The following is a 15177-nucleotide window of genomic DNA, read 5'->3' on the forward strand; positions in this document are numbered from 1 at the left end:
AGTTAAGCACGTTTACAAAAAGTATGAAATAAAAAATTCCATGCCCAGCCAGTGTGGCTCACTGATTGAGCGTTGACCCTGCACCAAGAGGTCGCCGGTTCGATTCCTGGTCAGGGCACATGCCCAGGTTGTGGGCCCGATCCCCAGTGGGGGGCATGCAGGAGGCGGCTAATCAATGTTTCTGTCTCTCTTTAAAATCAACAAAGAAAAAAATATTTTTAAATAATTCCATAAACAATTCAGTTTTAAGTGGCACTCCCTCTGAGCAGCGATGAAATCTCACTGTGCCCCTCTGGCCCCCAGGACAGGACCCGCCCCTGCAGGCACCACCTCCTCCTCCTGACCGCGGGCCGTGATCAGAGCAGCTGTCCGGGGGCCACAGTGCTCGTGTTCACATCACATCATTACTTGACTTAGTAATGAATCTAAAGCCATTCACACAACTTTTTAAAAAATGTTTTTGTTGATTTTAGAGAAAGGGGAAGGGAGAGACAAACTGGCAGCCTCCTACACACCCCCTACTAGGGATCGAGCTCAAAACCCAGGCATATGTCCTGCCCGGTAATCGAACCGGCGACCTCCTGGTGCAAGGATGATGCTCAACCAACTGAGCCACACAGGCTGGGCAGAATCCGTATAATCTTAACTCCAGCAGGCGTTTTTGCAGAAATTAACAAACTGATTTCAAGATCTGGATGGAAAGCAACGGGCCTAGATCGGCACAGAAAAGTGGCAGAAGCATAGAGCTGGAGGCTCGTCGACCTGGTTCCAGACGTGCGGGTCAGCAGCCCGCACGGGGCACGATGCAGACTGCCAGGCGCCACAGCGCAGGCCCAGCAGCCGCTCCCCGTGCTTCACCCAGGACAGGGCAACACACACTCGAACAGACACCTGTGCACAAACGTTCTCACTGAAATCAGTCCGATTCCTTCAACTGAAGGACCCTTCACAACCACTAAGCAAAACAGAGAGCTGTGGCTGCGCAGTCAGCGTGCGTGAGCCCAGCAGAGGCCAATGGGTGCGGCGAGAGGTGTGGCAGGGCGGCAGCAGGACCCTGGGTGCAGGTCTGTCCAGGAGAGAAACTACAGCAGTAACACACACGACACCGGCCAGAAAGGGGAGTCCGAACATGCTGGCGGACAGCACCAACCCGTGTCCTGGCTGGGACACTGACCTGGGTGTGCAAAATGTCACCACTCCGGGAAGGGAGGCAGCACCCGTGTTATTTCAGACGACGACATGAGAATACGCAATAACCCCGATTAAAATGACAATTAACAGCAGGTTATTGGGCCAATGCAAGGTTGCCGAAGTGAGTTTGAAGCGGAGACACACAGCACACCGTCAGCAGCAGCCAAGGCCGACTGAAGTGACAAGTGCAGTGTCACTGAGCAGCCAAGTCACCTTCCCCGCCGCTGAGGTGAGCGAACAGCAACAGACTGCCCTTGGGGAGAAGATCTGGGCGAAGCTTCCGTGATGCCCCTAAAAAGGAGGCTTCAAATCTCTCTCAAAAAATGTCTAGCAGGAATTCGAAAGGCAAAGAATACATCCAACTAAGAAAAAGGTCAATCAAAGATGAGAGACAACAGCCACGCGAGCTGAGGGCGCCCTGGCAACACCAACACCCCACGCCAGGCAGTCTGAACTGCGAAGAGGGAGATTTTCGGCCTAGGAGTCTATGTCACCCAAGTGCAAGGTTGGAAGCATGTAGCGCAGGCAGGGGAACAGGGCTGCTGCAGCCCACACAAGCTGCGGGGGGAAGAACCAGGGAGGAAGGGTGCAGGGGGGAGTGGAGGGCTGGGCCCCCAGGAGGGACAGGCTGCCCCACGCCCCCCCACTGCAGCACAACACACAGACACAGAATGACAGGACGCTCCCTGAAGGCAGCAGGGGGCTCAGGGTGGCTGAGCCCCTTAACTCCCTTCCAGGGCCACCTCACCTGCTGGCCTGGTCCCTGGAGTCCAGGGCTCAGGGCTCCCCACCACTTCATGAGCAAGTGCCATGGCGATGCCATTGCTGACGAGCTGGGAGCACGAGAGGGGGAGCTGGGTCTGAACCTCCCCCGCAGGGCACGACCCTCGGCCTGGGGACACCAGGTAAGCACCTCGCTCCTGGCTGAGGGCAGAAGATAAAGCAAGTTTCCTGCCACCGAGAGGTGTGCTGGAACCAGGACACGAGGGCTCCTAGCCCAGTTCCAGGCACATCAGTGCAGGGCCCTGCGTGTCCTCTGCCACTGTGCACGGAACAAGGGCGCCCACCTCAGGTGGGCCAGCACAGAGCCAGGGACCCTCGGGAGGTGAGAAGTGGCCCTGTGGTTGATGTTGGCGTGGCACATGCTGGCCAACTCTCCATCACTAAGGACGGGACCACTCTGACCCACACAGAGAACCTCGCACCACAGTCTAACTCCAGTGATGTCACCGTCTGACCCTCAGGAACTGTTCAGGAGAACAGAGGTGACAGTATATTTTATTCCCAGTTACTCGGTGCCTACTAAACCTTTGGCTTCTAGACCCAAACACAGACATCAACAATCAATACTTCTATGTCTTCTCTGCCAAAGTGACTGCCTACATCTAAGACACCTAGAGGAGTCAGCTGCTTGATCTCAGTGGAGAATTCCCTGTGGAATCGCACTTTCAGTTACGACACACCAATGCCACGGACGCCAGCGAGGACACCGGCACCACGGCGTCACTGACCGCAGGTCAGATTCCATGGTCTGAGGCACAACCGCCCCGAGGAGAGTCGGCACACACCCAGCTCAGTCACTAGGTTAGTCAATCACTTTGGTTCATTAGTTGCTTCTTAACAGGTACAGATCATAGATGACTTTTTTTTTATCCTCACCCAAGGACACTTTTGCATTTATTTTCAGATAGAGCGGGAGGGAGAAAGGGAGGAAGAGAGAGAGAAACATCGAAGTGAGAGAGACACATCGACCGGTTGCCACCCACATGACCCCAACCAGGACCAGGGACAAACTACAACCGAGGTACATGCCCTTAGCGGGAACCGAATCCGGGTCTCTGTGGTCCATGGGCCAATGCTCTAACCACTGAGCAAAACCAACCAGGGCCAGATCATAGACTTTTAAAACCTTAGAATTAATTTTAGTTTCAATGAACTGCCAACCCACCTTAAAGGCTAATACTTGCTTAATAAGACAAGTCATCTCCTCAAGCCTGGAGGTTAAACGAAGTCCTCGCCCTCGGTCGCGGTGGGTGGCGGCCCTCTCTGAACAGAAGCAGAGCGATCCTAACGCCCACGACGCAGGGAGCAACATCCAGCCTTCGGGCCCAGCAGTGTCACGACCAGGCAGGTGCCCGGACAGAGGAGCAGCAGTCTCCGTGTGGGTGCTAGCTGACAAAGAGCTTCCGGACTGGCGGTAAGACCCAGCCAGTGAAGACAGGAACCAGAGAAGGTGGTTAAAATGGAAACTGGGTTGACAGTCTGCGGCAGGCGCTGAGCCCCCGGAAACAGAGGGACCAGACTGGAGGATGGTAGGGTGACGGCGCCCGACCTAAATATAAAAATAACCTCGACCTGAAAGGACACAGGGCACAAGTGGGGGGAGGCAGAGCCCCTCCAGCCAGCAGGGTGAGCGACACTGTCTGAGCCGGAACCTGGTCCTCTCGGTGGGAGGCCGGCACCTCGTCAGGGCGGTGGGTCTGCATGGGCAGGCAGAGCGACTTCTTCACGTCATCTGGACACACACTGTCTGCCATGCTCGAGCAAACCTCCTATTTACGATGCTTCCATCTCTGGAAGGCACGTGTGGTGATCTGGCTGCTTCTGGGGAGAACCAGGACCAGAGGTTAAAAGACTTACTCTTCGCTGTACGCCACTTCTTTACCTATTTCTATACCGCTGCTTGATGTTTAAAACTCACGTTCTTTTCTGTATTTTTGAATTTTTACTTTTATAGATTTTTTCTTTTTGAGAGAAGAGACAGAAACGCTGATGTAAGAAACATTGATCTGCTGCCTCCTGCACGCCCCCTACTGGGGGTCGAGCCCGCAACCCGGGCATGTGCCTAGACCGGGAATCAAGCAGGGACCTCTCAGTCCACTGGACGACACTCAGTCCATTGAGCCACACTGGCCGGGCTGTACTGTTTGAATTTTTAATGAATCTACGAATCACAAAGTTGTCACTAAGAACATGAGCAGCCACAGACCTCACCTCACGGTGCCTCCAGGCGTGTGCCCTGTCAAGGGGCCGCAATGAGAACGGCCCCTCTGGGGATGGCTTCAGAAACAGCCCCAGTGCGGTCACCTGAGTGTGTGGAGCTGTCAGGGGAGCTGAGAACCCCAGTCTGTTCTGTGAGAAGCCCTACCCTCCAATGAAGAGGTAGCACAGCAACACCAGCAATGCAGTAGAGCGATCCCACACACAGTGCTAAGCAAACCAGCTAGACACAAAGTAACTCCACTTACACAAAGACTAAGAACAGGAAAAACACCTACCACGAAGAGAACCTTCCAGGGTGACAGAAATATTCTGTAACTTGATTTCACAAGTATACACATACACCAAAACTCAATGAAATGTACAGTTAGGATCTGTGTATCTCACTGTATGCCAACTTTCCTGCATTTTTAAAAAAGGAGCAGCAGTCTGGGTGGTGTGGCTCAGTGACTGAGCGCTGACCCATGTACCAAGAGGTCGCTGGTTCAATTCCTGGTCAGGACACATGCCCAGGTTGTGGGCCCGATCCCCAGTGGGGGTGTGCAGGAGGCGGCCGGTCAATGTTCTCTCTCACTGATGTCTCTCTCTCTCTCTCTCTAAAATCAATAAGGAAAAAAAAAAAGTAAACAGGGAGCAGCGTGCCCTGGTTGGTGTGGCTCAGTGGCTGAGCGCCGTCCTGGCTCAGAAAGACCTTGGTCTGTTCCCAGCGGGGGCGTGTGCAGGAGAAACAAACCAATGTTCACTCTTGCACTGATGTCTCCCCCCACCTCAAATCAATAAAAGCATGTCCTTGGGTGAGGATTTTTTAAAATGTAAAAAAAAAAAAGGGGGGGGGGACAGCTGCTGTATTAAGAGTATTTGTCCTCAAAGCCAATGAGATACAAGAAAATCAAACGCAGCGTGGATCCCCCAGCCCTGCAGAACGGTTGCCACCAACTCCCACTGGGCACAGCCGCACTCACTGGCTGCTGTGGTGTCTGTGACCATGACGACCAGAACACTGTGGCTCTTCAGGAAAAGGAGTAGCTGCTACCAACATTATTCAAACTGATATTTTATATTTGAGTCAGAAGACGAAACAGATGCTGTCCGAGTGCAGAAATCACTCAATTTAAATTCCCACACTATTTTCACACACGTTTCATAAGTGAGCATCTAGTTAGAGACGAACCACTGCCAGGCAACATGCGCTTTCAAGTTTCCTGTGCAGCTGGAACAGTCTCGAACCCAAAAGATAGATCTGACCCACAAAAGGAAGGGTCAGAGTCACCAGAAGGTGGCACTGGCAGAGGCGGACAGCAGTGAAGGAGAGAGGTCTGTCCAGGTTTTGTTCCTTTACTTATTTCTATTTTTATGTATTGGTTTTAGAGAAAGAGAAGCTTCAATCTGCTGTTCTACTTAGTCATGCAGTCATTGCTTGACTGTTGTATGTGCCTGACCGGCGATCAAACCCGCAACCATAGCAAACCAGGACGATACTCCAAGCCACTGAAACACGGGGCCAGGGCCCACCTGCTGTTGGCAGTAGCACCCCGCCATTCTGTTTTATCTGAACTGACTTTAATTGAATTTCAGAGACACTCTGAGACCCAGGTCAAGGTCGGTGAGCAGCCACATCCAACCAATTGCACATCACAGGCTGTTCCCAGTCCTCGCTCCAGGAGGGTACGGCCCCTCTTGGGGCCAACTTTCTTATAAGAACAAACAAGGGGGCTGTGGCCGGTTTGGCTCAGCGGTTAGTGTTGGCCCGCAGACCAAAGAGTCACAGATCTCGGTTGTAGTTCGGTCCCTGGCCCTGGTCGGGGTCGTGCAGGAGGAGGTCAATCAATGTGTCTCTCACAGAGATGTTTCTCTCTCTCTCTCTCTCTCTCCCTCCCTCCCACTGAAGATAAATGGAAAATATCCTCAGGTGAGGATCAACAAAAAGACAAACACAGGGCACCACCTGTGGTCTGCAGTGCTACAAACAGTAGGAGGCCTGCCCTGAGCCAGACAGAGGCAGAAACAGGGATCTTGAGAGCAGGAGCGTTCTGCCTGTCTGCCCTCCCACCCTGCTGCCAGGGGGTCCGAGGCTCAGCTCTGCTCCCAGCACCACCCCACTTGGGTGCTTCCCCAGCACCCCGGGCTGCAGCATCAAATCACAGCCTCTCCCAGCCGATGACAGGACCAACCCCTGCTGGGCAGAGGCTCCCCTGACCTCTCTGTTCCCTCCTACCTAGACCTCTGGGCCCTGCAGAGCACCCTGCCCTGGGCACCCCTTTCTGGCCACCCACCCCACACCAGCGGCTGTGCTATGTGGAGCATCCTGGGCCTTGAGAACACGTCTGTGCTATTAGTTTGTTGAACAAATGTTTACGAAGCATCTGCCACGTGCCACACATGCTGTCCTCAACGCTGGGGACCTGGCGGTGAATAAAATAAGCAAAACAGACAACACTCTGTCCTGCAGGCCATGACCACAGAGAGGAAATCGCCGGGAAGGCCCGCGTAACCCCGTGTTTGCAGGTCATCTCACACACAGAGACATTTTATGGAATGAGCTGCTGTCAAAGTCAACCTACTGTTGGGAAAAAATCATTTGCTTTGGAAGAACAGATTTCAAAGTATCTTAAAAGGAAGGCTATTTTTGTTCTAAGCATTTCAGTATGTAATTTTACACACAGGAAAGAATAAATAGAGCACGCAAGTTATGATGTATAGTGATACAATAAACACCATGTCCCACCCTTCGATTTAAAAACTAGAAAAGTGCCCTGGCCGGTTTGGCTCAGCGGTTAGAACGTCGGCCTGCGGTCCTGAGAGACCCGGGTTCGGTTCCCGCTAAGGGCATGTACCTCGGTTGCAGTTTGTCCCCGGCCCTGGTTGGTCGTGCGGGTGGCAGCCACTCGATGTGTCCCTTTCACATCGATGTTTCCCTCTCTCTCTCTTCCTCTCTCTCCCTCCCACTCTGTCTGTGCAAAAAATGGAAAAATGTCCTCGAATGAGGATAAAAAAAAAAATTTAAAAACTAGAAAAGTGCCCTGGATGGTGTGGCTCAGTTGGTCGAACATCATCTGTGCACCAAAAGGTTCCGGGTTCAATTCCTGGTCAGGGCACATGCCTGGGTTGCAGGCTCCATTCCCAGTAGGGGGCGTGCAGGAGGCAGCCGATCGACATCTATCTCTCACATCAATGTTTCTCTCTCTCTAAAGATTAATAGGAATAGTTATTCCTTAAAAAAAATAAAAACTAGAAAATTACCCAAACCTTGAAGCTTCCTGTGTTCTCCCCATTTACATCACCCAGCTAACTCCCTTGCTTTAAAAAAATGTCCTCAGCCCTGGCTGGTTTGCTAAGCGGTTAGAGCAATGGCCCGTGGACCAGAGTCGCAGGTTTGATTCTAGTCAAGGGCATGTACCTCGGTTGTGCTTCAATCCCCCACCCTGGTTGGGGTTGTGCAGGAGGCAACCAATCAATGTGTCTCTCTCTCGCCCTCCCTCCCCCTCTATCTGAAGATAAATGGAAAAGTATCCTTGAATGAGAATTAAAAAATAATAGTAATAATTTCCTCAGTCCAGCTGGTGTGGCTCAGTGGACTGAGCGCCGTCCCCTGGACAAAGGTTCCGGTTCCACTCCTGGTCAGGGCACACGCCCCCAATGAGGCTCGATCCCCAGCAGGGGGTGTGCAGGAGGCAGCCGAGTGATGTTTCTATCTCTCTCCCTTCCTCTCTCTCTATGAAAATCAATAAAAACATATTTAAAAATCTATATTTTTAATGTCCTCATATGTTTCTCCCTAAACTCTATTCAGTTCAATTTTTCGAGCTTAAGGAAACATCCTGACACTGTGCGCAGCCTTCTGGACGTGGCTGGGGGTGGCTGCAATCCACGCATCTCCAGTACTGGCAAATTCCATGCTGCGAAGCGACCACAGCTCATCAACCCATTCTTCAACTGAGGGTGCTGGGTCAGCCCAGGGCTGCTATTACAATGCTGCCCTGAACACCCCGAGCAGTTCCTGGGGTGCAGGCTTCCTGAGGGCCATGCCAGGCACGGAAGCCCATGGGGTGAGGCGGGCTCAAGTGGGTGGAGGTGCAGAAGCTGCCAGCAAGAGTGAACAAACTGTTACACAACAGCAAACAAACACAGAAGGTGCTCATATCTTCCTTCCTTGGGGAAATTCAAATAGAAACTACAATGAGATACCACCACATACCTATTAGAACAGCTTTAAAAAAAATGGCAACAACAAGAGCTGGCAAGGGTGAGCTGTGCCCAGAATCTCACACTGCTGGGGAACACAGAATAGGGCGTCCACTCTGGAAGAGTCTGAAAGTTCCTTATAAAGTAAAATTAGACTTATCACGGGACCCAGCAACCCCACTCCTACACATTCACCCAGCAGAAACGGAGAGGGTGTTCACACAGAAAACCTGTTAGTGAATGTGTGTAACCGCCAAGCCCAGAGACAACATGCATGTCCTTGTGGATGGTGGGAGATGCATAGGACAAGGGACACAGCCGTCCCCACTCAGCCTGGTGCGTCTCAGGACAGCATGCAAAGTGCAAGGCCAGTCTCGAAAAGACAGACTGTGCTGAGGACAGCGAGCGCCAGGGCAGGGGACGGCCCATGTCCTCAGCAGGGTGCCAGTTATAGAAAGCCCAGAGAACTGGACATCAAAACGGTCCCTTTTCCTCCGTGTTTACTGAAAAGTAAAAGGGAAGACAGAATCTGGGCTCACATTGTATGTTTCGTTTACAATCTCCTTTTCTAGTCAGTAATCTTCACGGCGGTCTCCAGAGTCACTGGAAACTGAAAACAAAGACCTGGTCTTTCCCCACCCTTCAGGGGGACAGATGTAGGTGTGCACCACCCAGAACCCCAGGGTCCCCACAGGAGTGATGTGCCGAGGATGCCTGCACTGCCCTTCCACAGCGACCTCCCAGCCTCCCACGGCCGCCTGCTCCTGGCGGGATGGCACTGTGCCACCTGGATCTGCAGCGCCCACAGGCTGCTGAGGGCGAGGGTGAGGGCGAGGGCGAGGGCTCTGGGCGGCCTGTGGTGGTACCTGCAGCCACTGCGGAGCTGTCTGTGTGGCCAGGACACCAATCCTTCACTGCCACAAATACTGTAACTCATAGTTCTTTCCACTCATTACAGTGTCTTTGATGAGTGCAAGCTCTTAAATTTTTCTACTGTGGTAGAAAACATGGCCTTGAGGCGCGGGCTGAGGCCAGCTGCACGCGCAGCTCCCTTGCAGCCTGAGCACTCGGGTGCCAGGCACACCGCATGTCTGTGAACAAGCCCACCTTTCTCCTGCCTGGTTTTTGTTCAATAAATTCTTCTCAATCCCAAGGTCAAAAGTAAACTGTCCTATACTTTCTTCTAAAGTTTTGTCACCCACAGGCGGTCTGGAGTTGATCTGGGTATGAGGCAGCCCAGCACCTGAGTCCCCGCTCACTGCAGACACCCAAATGCTCACCTGAACAGCGTGGTCTGAAGTGCACGGGGTGCCAGGTCTGCCCAGGTCCGACCCGTGTTGCTCACGGTCAGCACTGAGGTCGGGAGCCATTGCATGCGGGGCTGCCTGCAGTATGGGGATCCCCACTGAGAGGGAGGTCGTGTCCCCACCCTACGTTGTTCCAGGGTCAACCGTGTCCTGTTCATTCTTAGCACATTTGATTCAAAGCCTCTGGTTATCTGAGCTACTCTCAAAAGATTTTACAAAAGCTACAGATTCCTTGGTATTTCTATGCACATCATCAGATAACACTGCCCAGAACAATGGTTAGTATAAGCACCCCCAGCCCAAGCTTTACGGCCTGCAGTCTGGGTGATGCCGGCCAGCAGAGAAGATGTGAAGCAGCAGAAAGGCCAAGGCGGGTCCTCATGTCTCTGGGGACACTGCTCCGAGATGCTGGGGACTCCAGGGCTGCCATGCTTGCCCTCAGCCTGCCAGCCGCTGTGGGTCATGTGAGGTGTGACTGGACAGGCAGGAGGAAGGAAGTGTACTGGGGACAGGGACCCTGGCCTGTAACACAGTTCCCACAAGTGGAAGTAACGTAGAAGTTTATGGATTTTCAGCTAGAGACTCACAGACAAGCCAGTTCAGGTTTATGGTCACAAAGCACAAGGCAGTGTCTCTGCCTCACGGTTCACAGGTAAAGGGCAGACAAGACGGGGGGAAGAGGGAACAGAGGAAGAAACGCAGACACACTCACTTTACAGAGACGACACACGCTGCTGATGAGGCAAGACTCAGGCACGTCTCAGAGACCAAGGCAGTTACACTGGGACGGGGACAAAGGTACTTGTTGGTGACGCGTCAGGAAACAGTGGCATGTGACATGCAGTGACCACCAGCCACCCCGGGAAGGAAACCGCCGCTCAGCCTCACGCACCCGCATGCAGCCTGCAGGAGAGCTGCTGAGAACACAAATAATACAGCCAGCGTCTCGGCACAGCTATGTCTGAGCCTTGGAGGAATCTTCACTTAAAATCCACGATGAACATGGAAGAGCCCGCAGCCAAAGGCACTGAAGCAGCAGGCGGGTCAGGGGCACCTGTGTCAGGAGGGGCCAGCGGCTGCCAGCACCAGGGACAGACTCCCAGCGCAGTGAAAAGACTCGGAAAACCACCAGTTTGAATGTATAACTCTGAACTTATTATTTATTCCGAAATAAAAAAAAATATGCTGCAGATCAGAAGGACTAGCACCAACTAACGCCACAGAGTGTCTGATGTGGAGGGCCCGGCAAAGGCCCAAGTGTCTGCCACCTTGCTCCAACATCAGAGGGTTTCAAACGTAGCCGATTCCTGAAGTCGCTGGAGGTACAGGAACCGAAGCAGAGAGCAGAGGGCGAAACAGGCCACTGCTCCAGGGACAGCTGCCACCGGTCTTCACAGTACAGGAGGGCAACACACCCAAATCCAAGGCCAAGGAGCATGCCCACCAAAGAGAAGCAACTAGCGAGCATTTCCCGGCACAGCACTGCCGGTTCACAAAGAGCGCCGTCTCCTGGACAAAGGGAGAATGAACATCCTGCCTGCAGGGCTCCACAAACCTGCCCGCGGAGGCCACAGCAGATCCCTGAAGAGAAATACCTTGACCCGGGGCCCACTCCCACCGCACCCCAAACCTGGGTTCCCAAACTCTAAGACCGCTCCGGACAAAACTGTCAGCCAACCACACGCCCCAAAGTCCTGGCAGAGTACTTGGTAAGTGTGTATTGTATTAATATTAGCAGTAGTAGTGACTTATGTCCAGAAACCAAATAAGAATTTTGTTTAGTCAACTGATGCTTAGGGTGCAGTAAGTCAAAAGAAAAAGAGGCTGGAAGTTGAGCAAAATACACGTTTAAATCTGAGCAGAGATTATCTGTGAGTCACCGCAGGGCCTACCACTCTGACCTCCCCCAGTCCTGCCTGCCTGTCATCTGAGGTGTCATCGCAGGAAAGTGAATCAGAGAAGTGAATCGATGACACAGACCCTACTGAGCCAGAACCCCACCCACAGCACAGTTGGCTGGCACCATGCCTGTCCTGCTGGCACACCGCTGAAACCATCAAGGACTCACCAACTGGGGGGTGGGGGGGCTCTAGGACACAACCACACGACCACTGTTCCCAGAAAACCTTAACTTATTTCCAAGTCTAAACATGAAACCGGAAGGTGGAAAACAGTGTTTCTCATAAAAGTAAATGAGAATTAGGGCCTTTTGGTTGTTGGTGTTCTAACCTCACAACACCTAACATCTCAGGATATTAAAGTCCCAGGTATTTTTCTTTTTTTAAAAGGATTTTACCACTGATTTTATTTTTCACACATATGTGAAATTTAATGAACAAACTGGTTGCCCAATATTACATCCTCTGATGAAATGATACAGTAGGAAGGTGACAAACAGAGAAACATGTGTCACCTTTGCTAGCAATTTGACACCACATGATGCAAAGGTTCTTACTCTCCTTTCTGAATGTCTTTCCTAACGTAAAATGTCTTTTATTTTATTTAGTTAGTTAATTTATTTTTGTTACAGATGTTTCTTCTTTTCCCTCCACTGATTCCCCTCCCCCTCCCTCCCCGCCCTGTCCCTAGCTTTGTTGTCCATGTCCATTGTTCATGCATACATACATATAAGTTCTGTGGTTTATCCCCCTCCACCCCTTCTTCTGGGGATTGTCAGTCTGTACCCCACTTCCACATCTCTGGGACTACCTCATTCCTCAGACTGTTATATTCATTATATTCCACAAATAAGTGAGATCATCTGATACTTGTCTTTCTCTGTTTGGCTTGTTTCACTTAGGATAATACTTTCCAGGTCCCTCCATGTCGTCTCAAAGGATAAGAGATCTTTCTTTCTTACAGCTGCATAGTACTCCATTGTGTATATGTACCACCCATTGATTTTATTTCATTTCATTTATTTATTTATTTATTTGTTTTTTATTTGTTTATTATTTTAAATCCTCGCCCGAGGACATTTTTCCATTTTCTGTTCAGATAGAGTGGGAGGAAGAGAGGAAGAGAGAGAGAGAGAGAGAGAGAGAGAGAGAGAGAGAAACATCGACACGAAAGGAACACATCTAGTGGCTGCCACCTGCACAACCCAACCAGGGCCAGGGACAAAATGCAACTGAGGTTCGTGCCCTTAGCGGGAACTGAACCCGGGTCTCTCGGGACCGCAGGCCGAAGCTCTAACCACTGAGCAAAACCGAACAGGGCCCACCCACTGATTTTAGAGAGAGGAAGAGAGAGGGAAAGAGGGAGAAACATCGATGAGAGAAAACAAATGAATGCCTCCTGCACGCCCGCACCAGGGATCTAGCCCGCAACCTGGGCGTGTGCCCTGACCAGGAATCGAACCGGCAGCGGCAGCCTTTGGGTGCACAGGACAACGCCCAACCAGCTGAGCCCCACCAGCCAGGGCACAGTCCCAGGTACTTTCCCCTGCAGGCAGGCACTTGCCGCCCCAGGCTCTCTGCACACTGGGCCCAAGGGTCAGCAGGCAGACCTGGAGAGCCCTGCAGTACTTGGTGCCGTGGCACAAAGGGCACCAAGTGATGGCCACCAAGTACAGAAGCCACTCACATGAATGCCACTGGAAAGAGTTCTCATCATATGGAAGCAGCTCAAGCTCAAACAACAGGCGAGAGTACTTAAGACGGCACTCGGACCGGCAGTCTCATCACTGAGGCGGGCGCAGCATGGCTCAGACACCCACTCAGACATTCGAGGAGAGTTCCAGGCCCAGAGCAGTTCATGGGTGACGCTGACAGTCAATGACCCACCACACTGGCTATAGCCCCGCCCCCACCGAGGGACTGCAGGCACCAACAGGGCTGGCTCCAGAGTTCACAAAATGCCACAGGCGAGGCCACAAAGTCGTTTGCATCTCCAACAGGTATACATCCCAAAACGTACCTGTGGGAAACAGCAGTTGTCTCTGAACTGATTCCCTGGCCCCCAGGGAGATGGCTGCAGCACTTCCCGCGTGGTGACTGCCTCCCCGAAACCACAACCAGAATCAAACTGCTCCACGGAGTCTGGTCTGAAACCAAGTGCGAGGAGCAACGATTCCACCACGACAGGCCAGCTGCGAGTGTTGCCTGACACCAGCACAGTTGGTGTGGGGGCACACGCACACCTCGAAAAGGATGGCCGGCATGGCTCTGACAGAGCTGTCCTCTGTTGCAGTTTCACCAGCACGGCATCCACGGTCCAGGGGCTTCTTGTGTGCAGGCACCACACGTGCCCTGAACCACAGTGACTACTCCTGTAAAGTCTGATGGACAGGCGCACAGTCCAGTGGGTGCTGGGAGGGCTGGGACTTGGCTGTGCCACTGCCAGGCTCAGTGACCCAGGCGAGCTACCAACACCTCACTGTCATCTCCTCTCTGCCCAAGGTGGGCAGACAGTCTCACGTGGTGGGCCTGTGCTGACCCGTGCAGAGTGCTCACAGCAGGCCGGGCACAGTGAGCACCAGTTATCATGACTGAGATCTCCAATCTACAGAGCAGCAGACACATGGGACCTGCTCTAGGCCACGGTGCTGGGGATCAGTAGGGCTGTGATTCAAATCCACGTCTGACTCCCACTAACCGTTGTACAAACAGGTTAATTCTTCCTGGACCTGAGAACAGATCTTACCTCCTTATACATTAAGCTTTATCTGAACGTGTACTTTACTAATCCTTTATTTTTAAATAAAAAACAAGTATGTCCTGGCCAGGTGGCTCAGCTGGCTGGAGCATCGTCCAGTACACCAAAAAGTATGTGGCTTCAATTCCCAGTAGAGGTGCATATAGGTGGCAACCAACTGATGTTTCTCTCTCACATCAATGTTTCTCTCTCTCTCTCTCAAATGAATCAGCACATCCTTGGGTGAGGATTTTAAAGATAACCATAAATAAATACACATATGGGCAAAGTTTATAATGCTGGTTATAATTTAACTCTTAATAGGTGGCAACCAACTGATGTTTCTCTCTCACATCAATGTTTCTCTCTCTCTCTCAAATGAATCAGCACATCCTTGAGTGAGGATTTTAAAGATAACCATACATAAATACACATATGGGCAAAGTTTATAATGCTGGTTATAATTTAACTCTTAGTTTGAACACTAATATTACTGTTACATACATTTTAGATGTAAAAGGTGTTTTCCTTTCCCGAGAGAGAGATGTCTTCAGGACTTTCTTAGGGGAGTGCATCTAACTGAGTGAGGCTGACTGGGCTCTGCTCTCTGCCACCTGCTCTGGGCCGTGAACTTCACAGTCAGGAGGCCAGCTGTCGGCTGCATGGCCGCCCTGCAGTGAGCTCAGGACTCAGGGAGCAGCAGACTCACCAGGCCTGCCTCACCACACCAACTTCGCCCAGGCTGAGATGCACACTAGCTAAAGGTGCGAATGAAGACCCTGGAGGTGGGGAGCAGACAGCCTCCGCAGATGACTGCTGCAGTCGGTCTCGTGGACACCCATACAGGGAGCGCCACCTGGGG

General features: G+C 52.1%; 1 protein-coding gene across 3 annotated transcripts in view; it reads right to left on the reverse strand.

The window, feature by feature from the left end:
• The window catches only part of DNAJC5 (DnaJ heat shock protein family (Hsp40) member C5), a 30547-nt gene that overhangs the window by 8765 nt on the left and 6605 nt on the right, over nt 1-15177 (reverse strand). The gene's annotated exons all lie outside the window — the stretch shown is intronic.

Source organism: Molossus molossus, unplaced genomic scaffold (genome assembly GCF_014108415.1).
Source record: "Molossus molossus isolate mMolMol1 unplaced genomic scaffold, mMolMol1.p scaffold_m16_p_6, whole genome shotgun sequence".
In the NCBI taxonomy this organism is placed as follows: domain Eukaryota; kingdom Metazoa; phylum Chordata; class Mammalia; order Chiroptera; family Molossidae; genus Molossus; species Molossus molossus.